Raw genomic sequence first — 8,857 nt, forward strand, 5'->3', positions numbered from 1 at the left:
GGTGGCTCACGCCTGTAATCCTAGCACTTTGGGAGGCTGGGGCGGGAGGATTGCCTGAGCTCAGGAGTTCAAGACCAGCCTGGGCAACACAGTGAAACTCCATCTCTACTAAAATACAAAAAATTAGCTGGGCGTGGCAGCGTGTACCTGTAGTCCCAGCTACTCAGGAGGCTGAGGTAGGATAATTGCTTGAACCCGGGAGGCGGAGGTTGCAGTGAGCTGAGATTGCGCCACTGTACTCCAGCCCGGGCGAGAGAGTGAGACTCTAACTCAAAAAATAAATAAATAAATAAATAAATAAATAAATAAATAAATAAATAAATAATAAAGCTATGCAGTACTCTCAGGCAGTAGGTAATGAAATACATCTATTTTTCAAAAAATCAAATGCTCAGGGAGTGCCTACTGTGAACCAGGCACTGTGCTTGATCCTGGGGACGCAGTGACAACATAGAAATGATGACAATAGCAGCTGCTCTAGAGGTGCTCACAGTCTAGCAAAGGTGTCATAAAAGAGTGAATTATAGAGCTAAGGTGTAGCCTTTGGAGGTTCAGTTTAACACAATCTCAAGGAAGAGGTTTACATTATTCAGAGATTTACACAGACAACATTTTATTACATCCTTCTGAGGGTCATTTTAACCTCACTGTTAAACTTAAGGCTATTTCCTGTTATTCTTAGCAATGATGAAGGCCGTTTGCTCAGCATCCTCCTGATGAGAACTCTGCATATATTCCAGTAAACAACCATCAGCCTGCCCTTTCTATTTTTCCTATGAGCCCACTTATGTCTTGAAGGTTTCATTCTTCAGGAGATCTTGCAGAGCCAGTAGACATTGCTGAGCATCTAACTTGTTCCAAGGGGCTTTCTTGATTCTAGAGAGAATAGAACACTATGATACATTCTGAATAACAGTGGGAAGGGCTTGAAAAAGGGATTTTTAATTTTCAGGGAGGAAAGATTATATTGTGTAAATATAATATGTATTTTATTTTGGATAATGCATTTACTCATTTGGATTATTAGGTTGAAGGAGGAAAGAGGACCTAAGTAATATGTTTTTCACCAGTAACTTTTTTTTTTCAACTGAGTCTGGGTTTTGCTCTGTTGCCCAGGGTGGAGTGCAGTGGTGTAATCATAGCTCACTATAACCTTGAACTCCAGGGCTCAAGCAATTCTCCTGCCTCAGCCTCCTAAGTACATAGGGCTACAGGTGGCATCACCATTCCAAGCTAATTTTAAAAATTTTGTCAAGACAGGGGTCTTGCTCCATTGCCCAGGCTTGTCTCAAACTCCTGGCCTCAAGCAATCCTGTAATCCTGCTTTGGCATTCCAAAGTGCTGGGACAGGTATGAGCCACCATTTCTGGTCCATCAGCAACCTCTAGAGCCCCAATTGTGCTGTTTTGTGCTGTGTCCAAAAAAGGTTAATATCTGACTTTATACAAATGAAAGGTGCTGTTGCTACTAATGGCTGTTGCTTAGAGCGATGGCTGACTTCATGTTAAGCATCTATTAGGACCTGGAATCCTACAATGTCCTATCTTATCTCCCATGATCTAGTTGAATGGTCTCATACTGTTACTACTTCTTTTTCTTTTCCTTTCTTTTTTCTTTTCCTTTCCCTTCCCTTCCCTTCCCTTTCCTTTTCTTTTCTTTCCCTTCCTTCCTTCCTTCCTTCCTTCCTTCCTTCCTTCCTTCCTTCCTTCCTTCCTTCCTTCCTTCCTTCCTTCCTTCTTTCCTTCCTTCTTTCTTTCCCTCTTTTTTTTTTTTTTCAAGGTCTCACTCTGTTGCCCAGGCTGGGGTGTGGTGGCGCCATCATGGCTCGCTGCAGCCTTGACCTCCTGGGCTTGGGCAATCCTCCCACTTCAGCCTCCCAAGTAGCTGGGACTACAGGCACATGCTAATATGCCCAACTAATTTTTGTGTTTTTTGTAGAGAGGGGGTTTTACCATGTTGTCCAGGCTGGTCTTAAACTCCTAGGAGCTTAAGCAATCCACCCACCTTGGCCTCCCAAAATGCTGGGATTACAGGCGTGAGCCCCTGTGCCACTCCTTCTTGAAGAAGCTTACTGTTACACACAATAAGCCTAGTTCTTCTACCTTTTGACAACTTTCAAATCTTTGAAGGCAGCTGCTTTGCCATTAAAAATTCCCTATTTCCTCAAGAGCTCCTTATATATGATCCTTGCTGCCTTCTTCCCAATCCAATGGGACAATAAGTCCTACATTTCTTTCTTTGCGTATCTCATACATTGGTCCCTTCTTTCTTTCTGTTCCAACAATTTTACCTGCAATTCTATGAAAATGAACTACTTCATCATAGACATGATAAAATGGTTGAAACCTTGGGAAATGTAACAACATCAGACTGATGTTCGTGATTGTCTTTCGGAGGACATGGGAACAAAACAGTGAGTATAATCATTGCCACTCATTCTGGGGCAGGGTTCAATGGGGACATCTAGTTTTAATTTTAGCTACAATTTACAAAAGAGACTGGAGCTTTTGGACACAGGAAAACAGTGTACCTCCTCCAAGTGTAAGGAGAGAGCTAATTCTAGGTGGAGCAAGTGCCTGTTATAGAAACACTTTCGTATTCCTTAGATCTTCTCCCCTCTTCAAAAACCATCAATGAGGCCAGGCACAGCGGCATACACACGTAATCTCAGCACTTTGGGAGGCCAAGGCAGGTGAATAGCTTGAGCTCAGGAGTTTGAGACCAGCCTGGGAAACATGATGAAACCCCGTCTCTATAAAAATACAAAAAAATTTAGCCAGTCATGGTGGTGCACATCTGCAGTCCCAGGTACTCTGGAGGCTGAGGTAGGAGAATCACCTGAGCATGGAGAAATTGAGGCTGCAGTAAGCTGAGATCACAGCACTGCACTCCAGCCTGAGCGATGGAGTGAGACCCTGTCTCAAAAAGGAAAACAAAACAAAACCATTAATGGCTCAACTTTGCATAAAATATAGAATCCAAACTTCTGAGCTGCCTTTCAAGCACTAATACATCAGCCAAGCTAGTTTTTTTCTTGCCCACCCTCCCTGAAATAAATAAGCTTTGTACTTTCCTGCCTTTCTTCTTTGGGTAAACCTGTTTTCAACATCAAAACCATCTTCCTTCTCTCTGCCTGGCCAAAAGCAATAGTTCTCAATATTGATTGCCTAACTCAGTTATCTGTTCAACTTAAAAATGAAGAAGGAGGAGAATAAAGGGGAAAAAAAAGGAGGGGGAGAATGAGGATACAGATGAGGAGGAGGGAGGGAGGGGGAGAGGGAGGAGCTGCTAGGTATCATATTTCTAGGGTTATGACCCCAGTACGTATATTTCTTTAAAATGCGTTGAGAACCTAAAATAGACTGAAATAAAATAAAATAGGTTGAGAACCACTGTCCTGCCTATAATGCTCAATTCAAACCCCCACCTCGTCTGGGAAGCCTTCCCTGAGCATGCCAGTGAAGAATAGTCCTTCCTGGTTGCCATTATGAATGAACTCAGTGACACCTAACTTACAGCCTAGATGGCCCTGAGTCAGCTCGGAAGCTGTTTGATGATAAACCCAAGTGATTTTTTTTCTTTTTTTGAGGCAGACTCTCACTCTGTCACCCAGGATGGAGTGCAGTGGTGCCATCTTGGCTCACTGCAGCCTCCGCCTCCCGGGTTCAAGCAATTCTCCTGCCTCAGGCTCCCAAGTAACTAGAACTACAGGCGTGTGCCACCACGCCTGGCTAAGTTTTTTTATTTTTAGTAGAGTTGGGGTTTCTCCATGTTTGGCCAGGCTGGCCTCAAACTCCTGACCTCAGGTGATCCTCCCTCGTCAGCCTCCCAAAGTGCTGGAATTACAGGTGTGAGCCACCGTGCATGGCTGAAGCCAAGTCTTATAACCTGCCATTCTTGGGCCACTAGTACAGCATCTTGTCCATAGAAATCTTCACAGATATTGGCCAGATGCAGTGGCTCATGCCTGTAATCACAGCACTTTGGGAGCCTGAAGAAGGAGGATTGCTTGAGTCCAGGAGTTTGAGACCAGCCTGGGCAACACAGCAAGACCCCATCTCTACAGAAAATTTTAAATTATCCAGGCATGGTTATTTGCGTCTACAGTTCCAGCTCCTTGGGAGGCGGAGGCTAAAGAATTACTTGAGCCTGGGAGGTCAAGGCAGCAGTGGGCCATAATTGCACCACTGCACTCTAGCTTGGGCAACGAAGCAAGACCTTGTCTCGAAAAGAAAAAGAAGAAGCAGCAGCAGCAGCAAAATGAAAAGAAATCTTCATAATGATTTACCAGTTATTGGCTCAAGGCGGCAGGGGCAGGTGTAACCAAAAATGGATGTGGAGCATGTAATGGAGGAAAACCAGTGCTGGGGTTTATTACAAGGCAGGATATAAGGGCAGCAGCGAATTCTCTAACACCTTAGCATCCGCAAGCAAAGGCAGGCTGCATGAGAGCGAGACGGAACTGCAGAGGAGCCCCCTGAGTCCAGGTAAGCTGAGAGCCGAGTCCTTAGAAGTGGGGAGAGGTGGAGTCATAATCTGTGACAATGCAGAGGGGCCATGAGTTGCATTTTCAGGGAGTTGAGGACATAGCTTTTGTCTGAGGAGAGAGGCTGCCTTCTGGCCGAAGCAGATAACTTGGGTCCAAGAATATTAAAGGAGACCTCCCAGACTTGGACAGAGTGCCGGAAGTGAGGTGAAATACAGGAAGGGAGCTGCCCCAAGATGGAGGTGAGTGAGGCATGAAGAGGTTGGAGGGGAAGCAGGCCGGCCTGCCTCACAGAGACAGATGAGCTTCTTGAGTCATGTTTTAATGGTTCCTGAGTTATCTGAGTACCAGACTTACACATCAATTGACTTTCTTCGTTCCGTCTCCTAATTCCCAAGGCACTCAGGCACTTTACAACAGCTGAGCTTGCTGAGCGACTTACTGCGCCGCAGGGAAAGGGCAGGAGTGGGACCGACTGCCAGGGACGCTGGGCCAGCCAGGCAGGAGTCTCCCAGGAAGACTCTGCAAAGGAGCCTTCTGTTGGGAACTGCCCGGGGTGCCTGTTTCATACAAACCCTTCCATTTCTGTGATTTCACAAGTGATAAATATTTTTTTAAACAGAGGAACCAGATCTTTCTGGTAAAACATTCATGGAAACATTCCTACCCTACCACAGCAGGAAAAGTCCTCCAGCCAGAATATGTGATTAGAAACAAATTAGGAAAACTCAGTCTGCTGGCTCAGGTGGTCCGTCTCGCCTTGATGGGCCTTGGGGTAGTAGGGATCCCTGGGGCTTCTCCACTCAGCAGACCGTGGACCTCAGCGGGGAAACATCCAAATATCAGCACCTGTGCCTCCCTTCCTGCCCGGAAAATCCTCCATTGCCAGACCGCTCCCTTTAATTCCCCAAACACCTGCTCTGTGATGTTGAATGTGGTGGGCTTGTAAAGAAGCCTAAGACATAACTATTTCCTGTGTGCCCACTATGAGCAAGTTTTGTAGCTGCTTTGCACAGAGCTCATTCAAATGCCAATCCTTCTAGCAACCCTGTGAGACAGGTCTTACAATACCAATTTGGGGAGAAAATGGAAGTACTGAGGGTTGTTAAACAAGGGACCCAGTGACATTCAGGGGCAAGTGGAAAGAGGAGCTTCCAACCCAGGGCTGTCTGATTTTCATTAATAATAACAGCATTTGTTATATGCCAAGCACTGTTAACAAGCACTCTACACGCATCCACTCAGCCCAACAAGGTAGGAACAATCATCACTTTCCTCCTTTCACTGATGAGGAAACGGAGGCACAAAGAGATCAGGTACCTTGTCTGCGGTCCAAGTAGTACACAGTATGGATGGATTTGAACCCATAGAAGTGGTCTAGATGTTTCTCCACAGTGAGTCCGGTTCGTCCCTACTCTACTTGGCTGGCCTGGCCTGCCTTCCCAGGCTGGTGGCAAAAGACACCATTAAACAACAATGCAGGACACATGGTGTGATAGAAGATTGAAGTTTTAAAATTTTATTATTTTTATTATTTTTTTGAGACAGAGTCTCGCTCTGTCACCCAGGCTGGAGTGCAGTAGCACGATCTCAGCTCACTGCAACTTCTGCCTCCCAGAGTCCAAGCGATTCTCATGCCTCAGCCTCACAAGTAGCTGTGATTACAGGTGTGCACCACCATGCCCGGCTAATTTTTGTATTTTTAGTAGAGACAGCATTTTACATGTTGGCCAGTCTGGTCTCAAAATCTTGACCTCAGGTGATCCACCCATCTCGGCCTCCCAAAGTGCTGGGATTACAGGCATGCGCCACCGTGCCTGGCCCCACTGAGGTGTTTTTTAAATGATTTTTGAAATTTAGGGGTCCTAACAGACATGTATGAGAACCGTGAGGATTTTCTAGTGGCACCTGCACTCTGGGTTGTACTAGCGGGTACAGAAACAGGCCTTGATGGGGGTGGGGGAGGGATTTAAAATTTGAGCAGACAGAATTTTTATTAACATGAGGGAATTCTTAGATTATGAGATTACATGACAAAAGAAAGCTACAAGGCTATAGTATAATCTCAATGATATAAAAAGGCTAAAATGATGGAATAAGATAAATTACAGGTTTTTTAAAGGATCTTTCAATGTTTTGAGTCAAGCAACAATAAATAAAAATATTTTGGCCGGGCGCGGTGGCTCAAGCCTGTAATCCCAGCACTTTGGGAGGCCGAGACGGGCGGATCACGAGGTCAGGAGTTCGAGACCATCCTGGCTAACACGGTGAAACCCCGTCTCTACTAAAAAATACAAAAAACTAGCCGGGCGAGGTGGCGGGCGCCTGTAGTCCCGGCTACTCGGGAGGCTGAGGCAGGAGAATGGCGTAAAAACCCGGGAGGCAGAGCTTGCAGTGAGCTGAGATCCGGCCACTGCACTCCAGCCTGGGCGACACAGCGAGACTCCGTCTCAAAAAAAAAAAAAAAAAAAAAAAAAAAAGAAAAATGTTTCTACTGGTATATGCTTTTCCTAATTTAGTAAAGTTCAAATATTTTTTGAGCATGTCTTGTGTTGGCAAGTCAGTGTGACACAGGCATCCCTGCATTACCTGCAGAAGTCTGCATTCTGGTAGTGCAGGCCAGCGGGGCTGTAAAGTCTCTATTACGAGTCCGGTCCTAGAAAAGCAGTCTTTACCCAGCCTGACTTGGCAAACTTTTGTAGCAGGCAAAGGTTTATGTCGTGCACTCTCCTACCATTTTCCTTTCACACCCTATCCTATCATCCAGCCAAATTCCTGTCATATAGAAGACAGCTTATTATAATTGTCCATCAGTATCCATTGGGGATTGGTTCTAGGATTCCCTGAGGATACTAAAATTTATGGATGCTCAAGTCCTTTATATAAAATGGTGTGGTATTTTCATATAACCTACACACATCCTCCTATAGACTTTATTTATTGATAAATAAATAATCTCACTCTGCTGCCCAGGCTGGGGTATAGTCACATGATCATGGTTCACTGGGGGGGCCCGCTCCCAGCGCCCCCCCCCCGGCCCCCCCCCCCCCCCTCCTCGAGTACCCCACCCCCACCCCGCCCACCCCCGGACTGCAGCCTTGACCTCCTGGGCTCAAGCGATGCTATTGCCTCAGCCTTCTGGATAGCTAGGACTACAGGTGCATGCCACTACACCTGGCTAATTTTTCAATTTTTTTGTAGAGACAGGGTCTTACACTGTTAACCACACTGGTCTTGAACTCCTGGCCTCAAGTGATCCTCCTGCGTCAGCCTCCCAAAGGACTAAGATTACAGGTATGAGCCACTGCACCCAGCATCCTCCTGTATACTTTACGTCGTCTCTAGATTACTCATATACCTAATACAATGTCACTGCTATATAAATGGTTATTATATTGAATTGTGCAGGGAATAATGATAAGGAAAAAAGTCTGTACATGTTCAGTACAGATGCAACCATCCATTTTGCAGGGTTGGGGGGAATATTTTGATCCACAGTTGATTGGATACATGAATGCAAAACCTATGGATATATAAAGTGTCAACTGTATTTATGGCACTCAACCTAAGTGATTCCTCAAAGCTGAATAACCCCATTGCTAATCATTAAGTAATACCTTAGACATAATATTTGTCCTTTTCCATTTTTTTCTTTAGAGTAATTCAGTGTTCTGTACCTACAAAGAAAAAAGTTTCACCACCTTTCAGTCACACCCTTCCACTTTTGTAGTTTTGCAAGATAAACCAATTGATTTTAATATCATAGAACATGGAAAGTTAATTGATTTGGCTTCAGACTCCACATTGTAACTAACCTCTAAAAAACTGTCACTTGTTGAATTTTGGTGTATCAAAGGTGAACATCCACAATGATCTGGAAAGTCTATTAAAATATCCTTTTTTTCCAACTACATGTCTATGGGAAGCTGGATTTTCTTCATATACTTCAACCAAAATACATCGCCACAGCTTCAGTGCAGAAGCAAATATGAACATCCAACTTTTTCCCACTAAGTCATATGTAAAAGAGATTTTCAAAAATATAAAACCATGCCACTTTTCTCACTAATTATTTTTGGTTTTAGAAAATATGGCTTTTAAATTGAGAGAAAAAAATCACATATGAAACTCACAATTTAATGATAATTTATTATTGTTAAAAAACGTTTCCAACTTTAATTTTTGATTCAGGGGGCACATGTGCAGGTTTGTTACCTGAGTATATTGCGCAATGCTGACGTTTGGAGTATGTAGGATCCTGTCACCCAGGTGCTGAGCCTAGTACTCAACAGTTTTTCAACCCTTGCCCTCTGCCTTCCTCCCCATCTAGTAGTCCCCAATGTCTATCGTTGCCAACTTTATGACCGTAAG

This window comes from Macaca thibetana, chromosome 6 (genome assembly GCF_024542745.1).
Source record: "Macaca thibetana thibetana isolate TM-01 chromosome 6, ASM2454274v1, whole genome shotgun sequence".
Taxonomy (NCBI): domain Eukaryota; kingdom Metazoa; phylum Chordata; class Mammalia; order Primates; family Cercopithecidae; genus Macaca; species Macaca thibetana.